General features: G+C 36.4%; 1 protein-coding gene across 5 annotated transcripts in view; it reads left to right on the forward strand.

Moving 5' to 3' along the window:
- The first annotated feature begins 3,233 nt into the window (after nt 1–3,233).
- NCOA1 (nuclear receptor coactivator 1) overlaps nt 3,234–20,395 on the forward strand; it is a 179,979-nt gene continuing 162,817 nt past the window's right edge. For all 5 annotated transcript variants that reach the window (XM_035000690.1, XM_035000691.1, XM_035000686.1 and 2 more), the window contains exon 1: nt 3,234–3,913. The gene's annotated coding sequence lies outside the window, so the exon portion shown is untranslated. The remainder of the gene's footprint in view (nt 3,914–20,395) is intronic.

A 20,395-nucleotide genomic window follows, 5' to 3' on the forward strand; every position in this document is an offset into this window, starting at 1 on the left:
TTTCCTTACACACCTGTATGGTGGCTACTTCTTTCTCTGTGACCTGCCAAAGGTAAAAGAGATTGTGTTTGGTCTCTTCTTGGAGGAACTTGTCCCTCTTTGAAATTAAATTTACTTGATTGCCTTGTGACCTCAACTCTTTGTTAGGCTTAAGATAAGTTTTGATTTGATAGATCTGGCTTTTTCTTCTGAGGGTGGGATTGACATTCCTTTGAGGCTTTCTGCATTCTAAGTGGAGTGGAACTAGAGTTTTTGACAAGGTATGCTATTTCAAGCAGTTCTTTCTTCTGCTCCCTCCTTCATGCTTTCTCTTGCCTTCTTGTGCCTCTTGAACATTTTTTCCTTTAGGATTGAACCTCAGGGACTATTTCCCCAGTGAAGCCTCTCCTGATACCACTAAGTAGAATGGAACATTTCTGTATTTGTACAACTGTCTTGACTCTTGTATAGCAGTATTTCATTTTTGCAGGCCCACTGAAGCTCTTAGTGAGGTTGGGCAGGTTTTAGAATCTGAGACTTCTCACTCTGAGAATGATCCTTTTTTTTTTTTTTAAGATTTTATTTATTTATTTGACAGATCGCACCAGCAGGCAGAGCCTCAGGCAGAAGGAGAGGGAGAAGCAGACTCCGCACTGAGCAGGGAGCCCAAAGTGGGGCTCAATTCCAGGACCCTGAGATCATGACCTGAGCCGAAGGCAGATGCTTAACTGACTGAGCCACCCAGGCGCCCCTAAAAACTATCCTTCTACTTTCAGAGTTTATGACTGTAACAGTTGATAGATTTTAGATAGGCTCATGGAATAAGCTTGAGAGAAAAGATAAAGTGATGTACAAGAGAACTTATATTTATCAATAGAGTAAAAATTTGTGAAATCACACCACCCAGGTTCCTGTGTTGTTTGGTTTGTACAATTGTTGCTCTTGAACTCTAAATTACTTTCAGAAACAAGACTTAAATTTGTGGAATCTAACTTCTTAAAATTGTGGGCTTGTTTACACAAACTAGTATGTATTCACATAATAAAATGCCGTAGAACTTTAAAAACAATGAAGAAATATATCCTAACATGGAAAATCTTCAGGATACACTAAGTGGGGGAAAAAAAAAGGTGCAAAGCTGGACTTTTTTTTTTAGAAGACAGGAGGATAAGACTGTATTTTTAGTTAAGTGTATATTTACATAAAGAGTTGCTGGAGGGGGCGCCTGGGTGGCTCAGTCGTTAAGCACCTGCCTTCGGCTCAGGTCATGATCCCAGGGTCCTGGGATCGAGCCCCACATCGGGCTCCCAGCTCCGCGGGAAGCCTGCTTCTCCCTCTCCCACTCCCCCTGCTTGTGTTCCCTCTCTCGCTGTGTCTCTCTCTGTCAAATAAATAAAATCTTTAAAAAAAAAAAAAAAGAGTTGCTGGAAAGGTATAGAAGAAACTAATAAAAGTGGTGACCAGTAGCAATCAAGGGCAATGTGAGCTGCATGTGGATGATACAGGAATGAGACTGTTCAAATACATGTTCCTTTTACATCATTTTTCAATTCTGAATTTGGAATGAAGTATTGGAACAATTAGCCTAGAAAGGTAAACATCAGAGTATTTATCTGCTATTATTGAAGGTGGAGAAATTTCTAAGCAGAGAAATAGTAAAAGAAATGGAGAAAGCAGTGTTGCACAAATCTGGCCACCTAAAAATAAGAAAACTTTTATGGTAAAAGCCAGCAATTGAGAAAATGTTCAAAGTAAATGGAAGAAATAGTGTTTTTACAATATAAATAACCTACACAAACAGTTAAGGAAAACATGAAGAAATCCCTTTCCCATCCCACCCCCCATAGGACTGGAAGTGGAAGTGTGGCTAAAGTTTGGAAAGAAAGGCAGTATGTGTAATGGGGGAAGGACCTGATTAATGACATGTAAAAGGCTCACTAGATAACATTGTGTCTAAAATTGAATACTTCAATGGTATAGCAGGATCAATCCATAATGTTGGGTGTTTTCTCCCTAGCAGGTGATTGAATTGAACCATGATTAGGAATTTGAGGCTGATGAAGTGGAAGGAAGAAAGTAACATACTAGGGAGATTGATAGCTTGGGTGACAACCAAGATTTTGAGACCAATAATAACATAGTTAACTAACTGGAGAGATGAGACTAGGTGGAGTGCATCTCAGGGATTAAATCTGGATTTAGGTACAAAAGGTAGATTGGGCTATTGCATGACAAAGAGAAGAGGGTAGGACAGCCAGATGGCCTGAGCCTGAGGGAAGGAATTGGATTGCTTATGAGTTAGGGTCTAGACATACCACTGTGGAGGTTGATCCCTACTGCCTTAACCTTCACTCTAGAGGGTTCTTCTTTTATTTTTTTAAAGATTTTTATTTATTTTTTGACAGAGAAAGAGACAGCGAGAGAGGGAACACAAGCAGGGGGAGTGGGAGAGGGAGAAGCAGGCTTCCCTGCCGAGCAAGGAACCCAACGCAGGACTCGATCCCAGGACCCTGGGATCATGACCTGAGCCGAAGGCAGACGGTAAATGGCTGAGCCACCCAGGCGCCCCTAGAGGGTTCTTCTCAAGAGACAGGTTTAGCCCAGGGGTTGAAAGAAGTATTCATTGATAGGTTGAGGATGTAGAGGTGATTTGTTTCACTATATAAGAGAGGTTTCCAGAGGTTCCCCAAGGAGAAGGTTGGAAGGAAGGGCAACAGTAGGGGAAGACATGAGGTGGGTGAGAAAGCACAGAGAGCACTGTGGGTATGAAAATAGGGGAGAGGGTAGCTGGCCGGAATGGTTTGTGTTTTGAGTAAAGCCCAAGGGTGATAGGTGGAAGCCATAGATAGAATTAACTAGCAAGATTCCTGAATCGACCTGTGATATGATGATTTCTCTGGACCTAATCCACTGTGTCTTTGTGATCTAAAGGGAGTATTAAATTTAGTAAAAAGCTTAACCCTGGGTGGTAAAGCCTAAACCAGTTAGGCTTTAAGTAATGAAAGCCAGTAGGTTTCACATTTCTTAAGCATTCTCTGATGTCTGCAAAGTCCCCCCACTGTTAGGAGTTTTTATTTATTTAACTTTTTATTTATTTTTATTTTATTTATTTGAGAGAGAGAGAGCAGGAGAGCAAGTGAGTGGGCTCGAGCTGGGGGAGGGGCAGAGGGAGAGGGAGAAGCAGACTCTGCTGAGCAGGGAGCCTGACGTGGAGCTCAATCCCAGGACCTTGGGATCATGACCTGAGCCGAAGAGAGACACTTAACGGACTGAGCCACCCAGGCACCCCTAGGAGTTAGCTTTGAGATAAAAGTGGGAAGACAGTACTACCATTAATTTAAAAAAATCCAATTTGTTCTTATCCCACTGCCAATGACCCAGTAATGAATGCTAGCCATTACATTGAGGTATCTTCTGCTAGGAATCCCATTTCCTCCTTCTGTTCCACTTTACCTGAAACAGGTTACTGAGACCCCTGCTGCTGGGGTGACGTCAGCAACTCCGATGATGAGTAAGCTGATAGTTGAGGATCCTGTTCTCCTAGCTTCATTTGGGATCTGAACCTTTTAAAGCGAGTAACTAATGATCTCTTATTAATTTTATTTATTTAGCCATTAATCTTTAGTTTCAATTTTTAAAGTCTGTAGTGCGGACAAGAATGAGAATTGGCATTTCTTGAACAACTAAAGCATCTGTATAAGAATCTTTGCATGCTTACAGGGAAACAATGATATGCAGTAGAGTCTAAAGTCTGTAATGTTTTCAGTAGACTAAATGTATCTCCTTTCTCTTATTTTAGATCTGTCCATATTAGTGGAAATGTAACTGGAACTGACTCTGGTGATAAAATCAAGGACCATCAACAAGAGCATGCAGTAGGAAATTTTGGTTCCAAATGAAGACACCAACATTTAGAATTTCTACTTTTTCTAAGGTATTTGAGGCACAAATTTACTTTAATCTGACTCCTTGGAAGTCATTTTATAATGTTGATTTCTATATATAGATTTCATAAGTTTAAAAAGTTTTTATGTTAGAATGGTTAGCTTTTATTTTTTTAAAGATTTATTTATTTATTTTAGAGCGTGAGAGAGCTCGGGATGGGGTGAGGGGCAAAGGCAGAGGGGTAGAGAGTCTTAAGCGGACTCTGCGCTGAGCATGGAGCCTGATGGACGGCTCAGTCTCACGACCCTGACTGAGATCAGGACCTGAGCCGAAACCAAGAGTCAGGTGCTTAACCGACTGAGTCACCCAGGAGCCCCAGAGACTGGTTAGCTATAGAGAAGAGTTCAACCTTCCCTACCCACTTCCCCCTAAAACTAGTTGAGAAAAAAATCCAGATTTTAAAGGGAGATAATCTTTATAATTAGTAAAGCATGTTCAATTAATAAGAAATCTACTGGGTGCAGATTAAGACTGAGTAAACTATGTTAGAAGAACTGGAATAAATAAGTGTCAATTTAGTAATTATTTTATGTCATGACCCTCTGGGATGAGCAGCTGAATTCAGCACTCTAACAGAGTCAGCTCACATGATACATGAGATCTTAAGTGATTGTCTTTTAGTTCGATTTGGAAACCTTTTTGTTCCTCTTCTCCTAAATTTATTATTAAGGGTTTTCTGTTCACCAAAAATTGTCACTTTTATTCCTCATAGACTGTTCAAGTAGGACCTTTCTGATCTGTTGGGTTACTTTCACTTGGACCAGAAAGGGAGATAAATAATTAAAGAACCAAATGACACTTCCAAAACATGGGGTGGATCCCCACTTTGAAGACTACATAAGACAGTTGAAAACAATCAAAGGAAATATAGTGTCAACAGAAAATAAACATAGTACTCTATTTTTGTAAATACACATATATTCCAAATTGGATTTAGTTGTTTATTTAAAAACAAAATATTTTTTCTTTTAATTATGTTTTTCCAAATAGGAAAGAAGTATGGAAAATAATTATTTTAAAGGGCAGGTCAAAGTTGGTTGGTTCTCTGTATACGTTGTAGAGGTTTGTAGATTAATTTTGCTAGATTACAAAGAAGAAAATCTGAGAAAAATGTATCACTTATTGCAAGGATTATTCATTTCATTTTCTATTTTGGAAGAATATGTAAAGCAATAAATTCTAAAATAATAAATCCGTAATATTAGAAAATTCTAAGACTGCGTTAGTTATATGGCTACCTTCTAAAGGGGTGGTGTAACTGAGCAATGTTTGTGAAAGAAAAGTTACCTCGAATCAAATAGCAGATGAAGAAGAATTAGGTTGCTTTGATGAGAAGTTTTAAAACTGTTCTTGGCAGCTAGTAGATATATTGTACTTCTCTAAAAATTTTTTGTTGTCATTTTGAATCAAAAGGTAATAATAATTAAATATATAATGTATCTTGTTATCAGAACCATTTCCCTTGTTTTTTAAAGATGTCTTTTCTTCTTTCTTTCAACTGATGTTTAACAACATTTAACAACATTAGTTGAATGTCCAAGCTTTGCAAAGAATGATTCTAGGTATGGGGAAGAATATAAATTACTCTGTAACTTCATGGTTCTAGATATGGGGAAGAATATAAATTATTCTATAACTTCATTATAAATGAAGTTGAAGAAATCTTTCACTTCAAATGTTTACTCTTGGGGCAGGGAAGCTGAATACACTCATCTGAAAACCATTTAAAAACAGTCACAAAACGAGCACATAAAATCAAATTTTGGAAGGCTTTTCTAAGTAATATGGTATACGTTCAGATCTCAACAAAAGTTAAGCTTAGGGAATAGGAAGTTCTGATCAATTTGCTGACTACTTGGTTGTGGCTGTTAACTATTTATGGTTCTACTTGTGAAAGTGCTATATAGTTAAATTTATTTGCTTAATTCTTTAAATGAGGATATCTCTGATTCATCAATTTCTTATATCTCCCCACTCATTTACAACCATTGGCACATGATATCCTTCTTTAATATTTTTCATTTTCCCCTTTGAAAATGAAAAAAAATGAAAATTTCACAAGCTTTTGCTCAGAAGTTTTATATGATACATTTTGACAGTATTTTCTTGTAATTTTTTTTTTTTTTGAGGGGACTTTAGATTTTGAGATTGTGGGAGTTTTGGTTTTTTTGAGGAGGATCAAAACAAAATAAAATCAGTATCTGAATTATGGCCTTAGAACATGTATAAGGTTATGTCTTAGATTACAGTTTACATTAAGTTAAAATGGTACCTTTAAAAAATACTTTATTTGGACTCAAGAAAACATTTGAAAACAAATGTCAATAAGGTATATTAAGGGAATTGGTATTCCCTTGCTACAGTTTTCTCTGTGGCATGATGGAAAGAGCACAAGCTTTGGCTCTTCTACTTCCATGCCACCCTGGGGAATTGAATTAATATTTCTGTCTTAGAAATATTACTTTTTAGACTTGTGATGAAAAGTGAAATGTGTATAAATTATATAAAATAATGCTTCTCAGTGTGAGATTAATGAATGTTGTTGCTAAAGACAGAGGAGACCACACTACTGAAGTAGTATCATTCACAGTTATCCTTCTCATAGCAAAAAACAGGTCAACTCACACTACTAGTGAGAAGCTTGTAAAACCAGTTTCAAAGTTAATGGCAAATATTATGCTTGGAGAGAAAGTAAAATGAGCTTTTGGCAAAAATCCCTTATCAAAGGCATACCATCTGGAAAAGCAATTACTGTCATGTGTGCATGCTAGCAGAATTTTGTTTTTCAGTTGGATGAAAGCACTGATGTTCAGAGAGCATACCAGCACTTCATAGAGATGTGTTACTGTTATCACTGAAAAATCCTTACTGCAGCAGAGAGTTTTTGTTGTTATTTTGTTTTGTTGTTGTTGGTGGTGGTGTTTGGTGGCCTTTGTTTAAAGCCAGTGTTGCCTGGAAAAGTTGCATTGGTTCCTGTGATCAAAGCCTCACAAGGTTAGCTGCAGGAAAGGGTTCGCTTAATCTGTGAGGAAAAGAAATTGCACCAGGGTATCAATTCATATCTGCTTTTTTCAGGGAAAATTGGCATTCAGTAATGTGATTTTTTTTTTTTAGATCTACTGATTGATTGAGAGAGGGCACAAGCAGGGGGAGGGGGAGAGGGAGAGAGAGAAAATTCTAAGCAGACTCCATGTTCAGTGTGGAGCCTGCTGGGGGGCTAGATCTTAGGACCCTGAGATCATGACCTGAGCCAAAATCAAAAGTTGATGCCCAAGCGACTGAGCCACCCAGGCACCCCTTCAGTAATGTGATTTCTGATTGTGATTTAATATCAAAGTGGTAAAAATTATGGATGTAAGCAATTTTTGAGCACTAAAGCCATGTCTTTTCAGTGTTTTGTGAAGAAATGATAAGTATAGGATCCTGCTTTTTCACAGTGATGCATGCTAGCTAGCTCTAATGTGACAGGGTTTTAAATGTTTAGTTTTTTAGTAAAATAAGATAAATATTTCTTTAATACTGATAATGCCATTTCTGTGATTTCAAGGGGGCACAGCATAGTAAATATATTTGGTATTTCAAATAGTCAGAATTTATAAGTTCATATTCACAGTTATCATGAATTTTAATGTTCAGGATGAGGTATGAGGATTTTACAGAAGTCTGAATTACGGTACTAAATTCAACCTTTAAGAGTTTGAGCATTTCCCCCATACTTGATGATTTTATCAGTTTATCAAAGAAAAAAACAGTGAATTTTTAAAAACCGTCCTCAATTTTTGGAATAGAACATGAAAAAGTACTTTCCAGAGCCAAAATGCCAGCAGAGAATAGATTAGGAATCTTTGCTCCAGTCTTTCAAATTAAAGCATTTAAAATCTAGTTTTGAGTGGGATATGCTTTTTCTGTTTGTTTTTTTATTCAATGGAATGCTGAAAGTAGACTTCAGTGAGAAATAGTGTTAAAATTTCTGGTTCCATGTTCAGTTGTAATATCCAGAGTATATAACACAGTTGATTTATCATTGAGAATTAGTGATTTTTAATTTAGTAGAAATGCAGAATAAGAAAGAAACTAGTTGAATATGGAAAGAGGCAGCTTATGGCTAAAGATGATTCCAGAGCTGGAGACTTGAAATCTTTGCAAGGAGGTTATCAAACACTAACAGGGTGTGGCAAAACAACAAAGCTGCTTAATTGAATAGGCTCTGGCTGGCCAAAGATGAGACATTTTGAGCATCAGTAAGTATAACCGCAGTATAATCAATCACATCAAATATGTTTAAATCCATGAGTTCACAATGATAGTTAAAAAAAAAAAAAAACCTCATTAATTTTCTTTGGAGTATGCTAAGGAGCCAGCTGTATCTGAATGTAACCAAATAGTAGAGGAGAGGAAGTTTCTTTTTTGAGGATTATTCTGTTTGATAAATGAAAAAGGAGTGAATTCCTGGACCTAAGTAAAGATCGTTAGTGGCTGCTAACATCACAGAGAGGGAGAGAGCCAGACATTAGATTGCTGTCAATGAAAGTTCACAATACAACCTAGTAAGTATTCTTGCCAAAAAATTGAACTTGAACCTGAATCTCATCAAGCCTCTAGCTCTAACTACCAGTTCACAGGAAACAGAAATCAGGGAAACAAATGAAATGATACCATGGAGTTGCAGTCAGCAAAATCTAGGCTTTGGGGAAGTCCTTGAGACACACAATTTGTTTTTTTCAGCAAATAAATTGTAAGGAACCAAAAAAGAGAAATGAGAAGGAAACCTGAGATTAATAGCAATGATTGGGCTTTATCTAGGTCCAGATTTTCATACATATATATTTATGAAATAATCAGGGAAATTTGAACAATGCATATTTGGTATTAGGAAATTATTGGTAATTTTTAGGCGTGATAACAGTATCTAGTTATATTTAGAAAGAGTCATTACCTTTTAGAGATACATATTTAAATGATAGTGGGTGCAAGGATATGTCTGGGATCTGTTTCATTATTATCCAGAGTAGAGGGGAGGCTGTGGGTGGAGGTAAATAAAACCAGATTGGCCTCAATCTGACCTCGAGGTGATGTGATCATTGTTTAAAGTAGGCACCTTAAAAAAGCAAAATTTCCCAGGTCTCACGATTTAAAAGAACAATATTTCTCAGCACAATCATTGACGTGGATATGATTTCAGTGAACATAAATGCTAATATTATGGCCTTGATACTTATTATCAGAAGCAGCACCCCGTTTGCCCTTTTTAAAATCTCCCTTTGATCCTCTTTTTATCTAAGAAGAGACCACTAAATTGGGATTCATGTCCCCAGATCATTAAAAAAAAAAAAAGGGGCGCCTGGGTGGCTCAGTCGTTAAGCATCTGCCTTCGGCTCAGGTCATGATCCCAGGGTCCTGGGATCGAGCCCCGCATCGGGCTCCCTGCTCGGCGGGAAGCCTGCTTCTCCCGCTTCCACTCCTCCTGCTTGTGTTCCCTCTCTCGCTGTGTCTCTCTCTGTCAAATAAATAAATAAAATCTTAAAAAAAAAAAAAAAAAAGTAGGCACTTCTGGCATTGGGGGTGGTAGTGATGTAATTCTTGGTACTATTCTCTAAGCTTTTTTGAACATTTCCATAAGAAAAAAGTCCAGAAATCTACCTTCTCTCTGTTGGCTTATAAGAGGACAATTGAATTATGTGTATTTAGCAACCCGCTGAATTCTTATTTCTGATAATTTCTTGAGTTTGTTGGGTTTTTTGTATAGAAAATCATATTGCTTACAAAGGACAGTTTTACTATATGGTGCTTACTATTTGCCAGGCTTTTATTCTTTTTTTTTTTTTTATTCTTATGTTAATCCCCATACATTACATCATTAGTTTTAGATGTAGTGTTCCATGATTCATTGTTTGTGCATAACACCCAGTGCTCCATGCAGAATGTGCCCTCCTCCATACCCACCACCAGGCTAACCCATCCTCCCACACCCCTCCCCTCTAGAACCCTCAGTTTGTTTTTCAGAGTCCGTCGTCTCTCATGGTTGGTCTACCCCTCCGATTTCCCCCGCTTCATTCTTCCCCTCCCGCTACCTTCTTCTTCTTTTTTTTTTTCTTAACATATATTGCATTATTTGTTTCAGAGGTACAGATCTGAGATTCAACAGTCTTGCACAATTCACAGCACTTACCAGAGCACATACCCTCCCCAGTGTCTATCACCTAGTCACCCCATCCCTCCCACCCCACCCCCCACTCCAGCAACCCTCAGTTTGTTTCCTGAGATTAAGAATTCCTCATGTCAGTGAGATCATATGATACATGTCTTTCTCTGTTTGACTTATTTCACTCAACATAGTACCCTCCAGTTCCATCCACATCATTGCAAATGGCAAGATCTCATTCCTTTTGATGGCTGCCTAATATTCCATTGTATATATATACCACATCTTCTTTATCCATTCATCTGTCGATGGACATCTTGGCTCTTTCCACAGTTTGGCTATTGTGGACATTGCTGCTATAAACATCGGGGTGCACGTACCCTTTCGGATCCCTACTTTTGTATCTTCGGGGTAAATACCCAGTAGTGTAATTGCTGGATCATATGGTAGCTCTGTTTTCAACTTTTTGAGGAACCTCCATACTGTTTTCCAGAGTGGCTGCACCAGCTTGCATTCCCACCAACAGTGTAGGAGGGTTCCCCTTTCTCCGCATCCCCGCCAACATCTGTCGTTTCCTGACTTGTTAATTTTAGCCATTCTGACTGGTGTGAGGTGGTATCTCATTGAGGTTTTGATTTGGATTTCCCTGATGCCGAGCGATACTGAGCACTTTTTCATGTGTCTGTTGGCCATTTGGATGTGTTCTTTGGAAAAATGTCTGTTCATGTCTTCTGCCCATTTCTTGATTGGATTCTTTGTTCTTTGGGTGTGGAGTTTGATGAGTTCTTTATAGATTTTGGATACTAGCCAGGCTTTTATTCTAAGCATTACACATATTAACTCATTCGATACTTACAAGAACTCCAATGAAGTAGACGTTAACTTGCCTAATGTTACGAGGTGGGATTCAAATCCAGGCCTTCTACCCTAGAGTCTGTGCTTCTCTAGGTTTTTGTATCTCTCCTTGTAACGTCTCTCTGCTCTAATCCTTATACCTTTTATTTTTGTTTGTTTTAGTGTGCTGGCTAGAAGTTAAACTTTCAAATAGCAGTTTTCATTTGTAATTTTGATTTTGGAAGTTGTCTTTATACTGAGGGAATCCAGAGTATAATTGAGTTTACTTCTTTACAAATACAAGGTACTCACTACTAGTCTAAGAATTAGTGTTTAGCAAGAAACAGAATAAAGTGTATTGTAATGGCTTATAGTGGTGTTTTTGTTTTTGTTTTTTTAATTTACCTCCTGGTCTACAAGCAGCCTATTCATGGCTCATTTTACTTTCAATTACTTGTTGATTTCATTGGTCCTATTTACTGAATTTCTTTATGAATCTTAGATAAAATTACTCCTTCCTTCTCCCAACCCTCACACCTGTTATATAATTACTTTACCACCTGACTTTACATAGGTTACACAATTAGGCAAAGCACTTAGTATATGGTTTAGCACATAATATGTATCTAGTAAACATATGTTTTCTGATTTAAGAGGTAACTTCTTGATGATTTTGTTTAAAAATTGTTCCTCTTCTTTAATTTTTAAAAGGGGAAAGGGTGAATATGGCTTAGTTATTTTAAGAGAAGTCCTAGGCCTGGGACAGGTGGCAAAAACTATTGATAATGTGTTATGGTGGTTTAATGAGTAATCTCTGTGTTCTCTGTAAGGAACTTTTTCTTTATAATTATCTCTGAGTTTGAGAAAGATTACTGAGAGAGTTGATCGTCAAAAGAATACTTGCCTATTAGAGGGTAGGGTGGGAACAATTTAGGGGGAAATATGACTTGTTCCAACTCCATGGATTTTAGGATAGCTAAGCTTCATGAAAGGAGGCATATACTTTCCTTACTAGAAGGAAAATTTGTGATTTCACCTTCCAGAAAGAGATGAATCACAATTACAGCCTTTTTTAAAGGTTATAGAAGGTAGCCATCCGAAGACCTGGTATAGCTAGTTCAAAGCTGTACTATTTTTCACCATGCTCCTCCCTCTAACTCAGGTGCACCTGTGATTTTGTATAGCAGTAAACTGTAGCAACCTAACATATCTTTAATGGTATTTTTGAAAATGATATTAAACTATTTGGAAACTGAAGATGGTAGAGTACAAGAATTCCATTTTTCAAATGACAGCTATAATTATTGAGTGGCATAGCTATTAAAATTGAACAGTCGGTCACTTGACTATTAAAGAAGAGGTTTTGTTGTTATGGGCTATAGTTTATTGGTTAGAGATAAAAGATACTTTTTGAAGAATAAAATAAATGTGTATGATAGAAACTCTCTTATCTGATCATGAAAGCTTTCAGTGGAAAGATGAAATACTTTCCAAACTACACCCCGATACTTCGGAAACAAAAAACGTGATAGGCAGAATTAAGCATAATTGAGAGGTACTCAATTTAATATCTGTTATCAGTTGGTAAAGTCATTGAGATGTTTATTGTTTTATAGATGATCTTAAATGAGGAGGCATAGCTAATGTGGCCATTTACAGAGTTTGGGATTAGTGAATTTAAGAGAAAAGAATGCTGACATGAGGAAAACAAAAATATAATAATAGTTAATATTTAATGTTCACTATGTGCCACGCACTGTGACAGACACTTTATATATTTTTTCTATATTTATTTCTATTCCAATAACTCTGTGAGGTGTAAACTATTATTACATCTATTTTATGTATAAGAAACTTGAGTCTTTTTAAAATTTTTTTATTTTTTTATGATTTTATTTATTTATTTGACAGAGGGAGAGAGCACAAGCAGGGGGAGTGGCAGGCAGAAGGAGAGGGAGAAGCAGACTCCCCACCAAGCAAGGAGCCCGATGCAGGGCTCGATCCCAGGGGAGCCAAAGGCAGACGCTTAACCGACTGAGCCACCCAGGTGCCCCAAAACTGAGTCTTAATAAGACTTACTTTTTAATTTTTTAAGTGGGCTCCAAGCTTAGTGGTGGGGCTTGAACTCACAACCCTGAGATCAAGAGTCACATGTTCTACCAGCTGAGCCATCCACGTGTCCTAATAAGGCTTACTTTGAAGTTAACTCACTAGAGTCAGGATTCATCCATCTCTTTCTCTTGGGGTAAAACCAAAAGTTCAGCTTCAGAAACTAATTTTTAATCAGAATTAGAAAAGAAAGTGTATTCTAGTTCAAACAAACTGCAAAAGCATAGATTTTGGAAAACCAGTGATTTAGCTAGTTCAGTATAAGTTTCTGATATGAAAGAGCTCCTTACAAGTTTTTGTAATCACAGGTATATTAGTTGGAGTGTAGTGTCTCATGCAAGAAAGGTCATAGTTCTAACATGCTACTCACTAGTCAAATCACATTTTACCATTTTAGAGAAGAAGGAGGGATGCATTATTGGTTTTTGAAAATGGTGTTTGACATGGAGTGACATACCAGTATTTTATTACTTTAACTTCCTCAATTAAAGATGAAATGGAAATGTTTAACATGGAAATGAATTTAAAAAGCTATTGAAACTTTCAAGAACTTTTGGACATGCCTTGAAATTAGAAATTCCTTACATTATTAAACTCTTTTTGTCTATTACAGGTCTAGCAATGTAAACATAAAATTAGGTTAGGTGCAAAACTGAGAATCTCTGTCCTTACTCTTAATATCATGTGCATGCATTTAATGCTAGTTAAAAGCGAAAGCCTGACTATAGTGCAAAACCTACATTGCTTTTATAATGGGGCTTATTTAGTCACTTCTAAGGCTTTCATTTAAATTTGGAATTAAGTATACTTTTCCAATTGACCATGCAATATTAAAAAAAAACACATAAATTTTAGGTTAAGCCACAAAGGAAAACCTCAGTAAATTCCAGAAAAGCTGAAACTTTTTGTGTCCATTTCCTCACTACAGCAGAAGTTTAAAATGTACTACTCCAACCACTTGGAAAAATCAAACAGAAACTGTTCTTAAATATTGAGTCAAAGAGGAGGATCAAATATACAATTTCAAAAAATTCAACTGTACGCCAAAACTTAGACTAACATCACCGAAAGGAATACAACAAAATCCAGCACCCAACAACATAAAATTCACAATGTCTGACATCCAATGAAAATTTGCCAGGGTCCTGAGATCGAGTCCCACATCGGGCTCCCTGCTCGGTGGGAAGCCTGCTTCTCCCTCCCCCACTCCCCCTGCTTATGTTCCCTCTCTCTCTGTGTCTCTCTCTGTCAAATAAATAAATAAGATCTTTAAAAAAAAAAAAAAGAATTTTCTCAAGAAATTGGTTCTGGGGCCAAATCGTTTTGCCAGTTAGTTTTTTCTAACTTTCAAGGAACATATAATTCCTATGGTGAGAATCTGTTCTAGAGATTATAAAAAGATGGAAATATGCCCAACTAATGTTATGAAATCTGTATGAATATCTTAACAACGGTTACTTCATGAGAGTGAGAGTCTTTTGGGGAGTTACTTACATTTCTGCTGTAAGCAAAGATTTTTATTGAAATTAAGATAATTGGGAAAAAACAACCCAGAAATTAAAAACTTAGACAAAGATGTCTTTTGTATCTATTAATATATTTACTGTTACCAGTGTTCTTTATTCCTTTGTGAGGATCCAAATTTTTACCTGATAGTCTTTTCCTTTTGCCTAGAGAACATCTAAGTGCACTGCGTATCTTGTAATGGATTTTTCTTAGCCTTTGTCTAAAAACATTACCACTTTCATTTTGAAATATATTTTAACCAGATATAGAATTTTAGGTTGACAGTGTCTTCTTTCTTCTAGTACTTAGTACTGTCACTCCATTGACTTCTCATTTGCATAGGTTCTGATGAGAAGTCTTTGTTTTTCTGTACATAATCTGGCAGCTTTTTCCATTTTTTCTTAATCATTGGTTTTCAACAGTTTATGGTATTTCTAAGTGTGGTTTGCTTTGTTTTTCCTTCTTGGATTTTGTTGAACCTCATGGATCTGTGGGTTTATGGTTTGAAAAAATATTTCCCATAATTTCTCCAAATTTTTTTTTTCTATTACCTTCTTCCCTCTAGGTTTAGGACCCCAATTACATGTATATTAAATTGTTTGATATATTACTATACATCATTGGTGTTTTCTATTTTTCCTTTCCTTTTTTCGGTATTTTTTTATCTTTGTGCTTCATTCTGGATATTTTTCTATTGCTGTTTTCAAGTTCAGTGTCGAATCTGCTGTTAATCCCATCCAGTGTATTTTTCATTTCAGATACTCTATTTTTCATTTCTAGAATTTCCATTTCGGCCTTAAAAAAATCTTTCACTTATCCCTCAACACTTCCATGTGTTTCTCTACCTTTTTGAGCATATTGAGCATATTTATAGTAGCTCTTTTAACATCTTTGTCTGCCAAGTTCTGTGTCTCTGTCAGTTCTGCATCTGTTTCTATTGATTTGTCATTCTCCTGGTTATAGGTCATATTTCCCTTTTAATTTATATGCCTGGCAAATTTTCATTGGATGTCAGACATTGTGAATTTTATGTTGTTGGGTGCTGGATTTTGTTGTATTCCTTTCGGTGATGTTAGTCTAAGTTTTGGCGTACAGTTGAATTTTTTGAAATCTCTTTGATGCTTTTTTGAGACTTGCTTTGTTTTAAGGAAGCTTTGTTGGGATGGGTCTGTAGCAGCTTGTTTTCCTCGAGATAATTTAGAATTGATACCTTCTGAGGACTTTACTTAATGTCTCATATATTATGAGGTCTTTACATTCAACTTGATAGGAATACAAACTATTCCTAATCTTGTATGAGTTTTAGGAATTCTTTGGCCTACTTATTTTTCAGTGGTCCTTCCACCAACCTTAGGTCGTTTCCTCTCATACAGGACAAATCACTACCTGCCAAAGCCGTGAAGGGGACGCCTCTGCGGATCTCTAGAGCTCTGTCTCTCTGTCCCTTTTTTCTGGTATGCTTTTCTACAAATTCTGGCTGCCTTGGCCTCCCTGAACATCATTCTCTGTCTCCTCAACCCTCTGAGATCCCAGGCTCATTGAAGTTCTCACTCTCTATGCTGCATCCTAGAAACTGCTTCAAGGGTGTGAGGTGGGGCAATTATAGGACTCACCTTATTTTCCTCCCCCACTTTCTCAGGAATCCCACTCCTGCTTTGACTGTTGTCCAAGATCTGAAAATTGTTGTTTTATTAATCCGTTTTATCCAGTTTTCTGGTTTGTATAAAGCAGGAGGATTAATTGAATTCCTGTTACTCCATCATGGCTGTTTGTGGAAATACTTGATGGATTATTTTTTCCTTTGTCTTTTCCTGTGGGTTAAGATGTGGGCCTAAGTATAAAAGAAGCCAAGAAACCAGTTGGCTTATTTTCAGTGTTTCAAGTGTTAGACTAACCTGTAACTGAGGCGGGAGAGTCCCTAGTTGCTTGTTGTCCAAACCCTTTAATAAACAGGCAGTTTTGCCTGGTGCATCCTTTCTCATTTTCACTCTCATGGAACCTTTTGCAGTGGTAGGGTGGTTGATCAAGAATTATGGTATTCTAGGGGCACCTAGGTGGCTCAGTCAGTTAAGCGTCTGCCTTCGGCTCAGGTCATGATCCCAGGGTCCTGGGATTGAGCCCCCACGTCTGGTTCCCTGCTCAGTGGGGAGCCTGCTTCTCCCTCTGCCTGACGCTCCCCCGCTTGTGCTCTTTCTCTGTCAAATGAATGAATAAAATCTTAAAAAAAAAAAAAAGAATTATGGTATTCTATAATGATGTTCTGTATGTTCTATATGTTGGCTAATTGAATTTAAATAAAAATTAAAAAAAAGAATTACAGTATTCTGAATCTTGTTCAGATACCACATAGTTTTAATAAGTTCTTAATACTCTTACCTGAAGCTGAATTAAGATCCATTTCTATTTTCTTTTTCTCAGCTGTTTCTATTTGCTATTATTTACCTTTAATTTTATCAGATTTTTTGGTTGTTAGCTAGTTATCTAACTGGTTGTCATTTTTCACCTGGGTTGTATTTACTTCATTCATCATGTATTTTTCCTCATCACAGTAACCTTTAGGAGCTTGAAAGGGTTTGATCTTTTATGCATTATATCTTTAGTTTTGTTCCTGCTTCTCTGTTCTTGCCTTTCTCTACTCAGAAATGAATGAGCAAATAAATAACTGAATAGATGTAGACAAATATATGCATGAATATATATACACAGTGCATTTTTAACATTCTAAGACTATTAATTGGGATATATAGTATTGATTTAATATATTTTCAAGAAAAAAGAAACATTAAATTTATTTTAAAAATTCTTAGAAATTAACTGACAGAAGCATACATTTATCCATATAATTTCTATACCATCTTCTTTGGAATCATAAAATCAAATCTAATACTTTTTCACAGTCTGAATGCTGATTTTCCTCACCTGTGCTTGCTTTTTCTCTTTACACATTATGATGGTATAGTTTTGAGTCATATGGGAAATGTTTGGATTTAACTGCTTTTCTTTTTTGGCTAAATTCATACTTTCAATTTTTCTACAGATAAACTGAATTAAATAACTTCGTTTTTGAGACACCTGGAAACTTTTGACAGATTGATATCCAGCAGTTGGGTGTTAGTACCTTGTAAAATGTAAATTGGTCACACCAGCCTCTCTCTTCCAACTCTGATAACTCTGTGATCTATTTTGAGAGATTGGGCAGTTTCTACTGGCTTTAATTGCCCTTGCTTGTCCTGCAATGGACAACTTTTATACCACAATAGCTTTTTATTGCAGAGCTTCATCTAGTTCAGTCTTCCTGAAAATATTTTCAAGCAACAGTTAGGCTTTAAGATTTAACTTAAAGTTCAACTGCATATGAGTTAACCTATGCAGTTAACTCAGCTATGGTCATAGATGAACAGATCTTCTCAGGAAAGGTATATCCCATAGATTTACACATGGGTAAACAGTGACATACGATACTCTTTTGCTAGTGGTAGGTTTTTGGACATTAATTCTGGTATTTCTCCTAGTTTCAGAAACCTAAAAATATTATTTTTTAAGAAAAATAAATAACTTTAGAATTGAAAAAATATGATTTAGGAATTTAATACACAGTGAGCAAGCATAAAGTCTGTCAGGTGGTAGAATTATTTAATAAGTTTTGAGATGATCAAATAGCAGTTAGAAAAATTAGTGTTGAACATGTCTGTATGCAAATGTATGGTTAACTTTTTAAAATTGAAAAGCTGTAAAACTGTGCAAAGAATAGTTAGAAGGTTAAAAGATTGACCATAAAAATTAAGCACATCTATATAAAGAATATACAAAATTAAAAAGAAAAAGAAAAATAACAAAATGGAAAATATTTACAGATATGGTCTTAAATATTATCTAACATTACTATGAATATTTAAAAAATATTTGCAATAGGGGCGCCTGGGCAGCTTCATCGGTTAAGCGTCTGCCTTCGGCTCAGGTCATGATCTCAGGGTCCCAGGATCAAGTCATGCATCTGGCTCCCTGCTCAGTGGGGAGCCTGCTTCTCTCTCTACCTCTCCCTCTGCTTGTGCTCTCTCTCTCTCTGTCAGATAAATAAATAAAATCTTTTAAAATAAAAAAAAAATATTTACAATAATAAGATCGAGTAAGTACATTGGTAAAGTCATGTCCATTAGATCATAAGGGGACATTGAGTAAACAAAAATAAGGAGAAGAATCCATCCTCCTGGGAATTAAAACAATAGTGAATAACCTTTCATACTTATTGAGTGAGTATAATGAAGTTGTCCATAGGCAATCCAGTACTTATTGCATTGCTTTTGGAATTGGTACAGTTCATTTAGAGGGTAGTATGGTAGTATATATCATAAAAAACCATAAACATATCTGTGATCATTGATTCAGTAATTCTACTCTTGGGAATTAACCCTGAGTAAATAATTCAAGGAATAAAAGAACTGTATGAGAGCTATATTCACAATAATATTACTTATAATAGTAAAAACTGAGAACAACCTAATTGGCCAACCGTGGGAAATTTGATGTACTATGATCAATTAATATCCAAATACTTCAATACTTCAATAATCCACCACATATAAGCATAAGCACCATGACAGCAGGGACTGTATCACTTTTGTTCTCTGTTGTAACACCAGTGCCTAGAATAGCTTCCCTTGTAATAAGTATTCAACAATTATTATTATTGAAATGAACAAATCAGTGAAATAATGTTAAGTTAAATTGAAATATACACATTCAGAACCTGTTTATAAGTACCTTAGTGAGGAAGGGAGATGGGGAACAAGTTGGCTGATGAGGAATTTTTTGGAGAAATTTGAACTAGAGTGTGAAAGTTCAGTAAGATACAGATTTCTTTTGAGAGCCGGGAGGTGGGAAAGGTGCTCCAGGAAGAGGGTTAGTCTGAGGAAAGGCCTGACAGTAGCAATTGACTGGAAGATAAGGTAGAAGCTGGGGCATAGGTTAATAAGGCAGTGTTCTGAGTGGACTTGTATGGAAATCAAGCTAAGTAGATGAGACTTTTATTCTGTAGTATGGGAAGTCATTGATGATTTTTCAGCAGAAGTTGACATTGGAAGAGTATTTAATTCAAGAAGTTTAATCTGGCATTAGTATCCAGGACAGGTTCAGGCAGGGAGATTAGTTTAAACTGATGAAAATGGAGTAGAGGGGCGCCTGGGTGGCTCAGTCGTTAAGCGTCTGCCTTCGGCTCAGGTCATGATCCCAGGGTCCTGGGATCGAGCCCCACATCGGCCTCCCTGCTCTGCGGGGAAGCCTGCTTCTCCCTCTCCCACTCCCCCTGCTTGTGTTTCGTCTCTCACTGTGTCTCTCTCTGTCAAATAAATAAAATCTTAAAAAAAAAAAATGGAGTAGAAGTTCATATGAGAAGTCCAGTTACAGTAATTGTAAAGCTATTTTGTTTTTCATCTTGAACTATAGATAGAAATGGTTGTTCCTTTGTGCTAATGTTATTTTTATTAATTTTAAGAGTTAAACTTGGTTATGTAAAAGGACAGTGTTATTAGAAGAATAAATAAAAATTTGAATATACAGGAAACTATTACTGAAATCTTAACATTTAAAATGATTCCAAAAATAAAATTGTCTTAGGAAGCCTCCTTTGAACCGTGCCACACAGATATGTAATTCTTTCAGCTTTACTTTCATTTTTGTAAATCTCTCCTTCTTCATTGTAGAAGAAAACTGTGTCAATTCTCATTGTTTGTTCTATCAAAAATTTCTTTAAAATTATAATCTTCTAGTGAAGGATCAGACTTTAAAAATTATGAATTGAAGGTCTACTTTGCTATCTAGGGCTTTATGAAAAAATAGGTTCCTCCCCAGCCGACCTAGTTTTTAACATATTAGTGACACTGG

Source organism: Mirounga leonina, unplaced genomic scaffold, assembly GCF_011800145.1.
Source record: "Mirounga leonina isolate KUSES-001 unplaced genomic scaffold, KU_Mleo_1.0 Mir_125, whole genome shotgun sequence".
Classification (NCBI taxonomy): Eukaryota; Metazoa; Chordata; class Mammalia; order Carnivora; family Phocidae; genus Mirounga; species Mirounga leonina.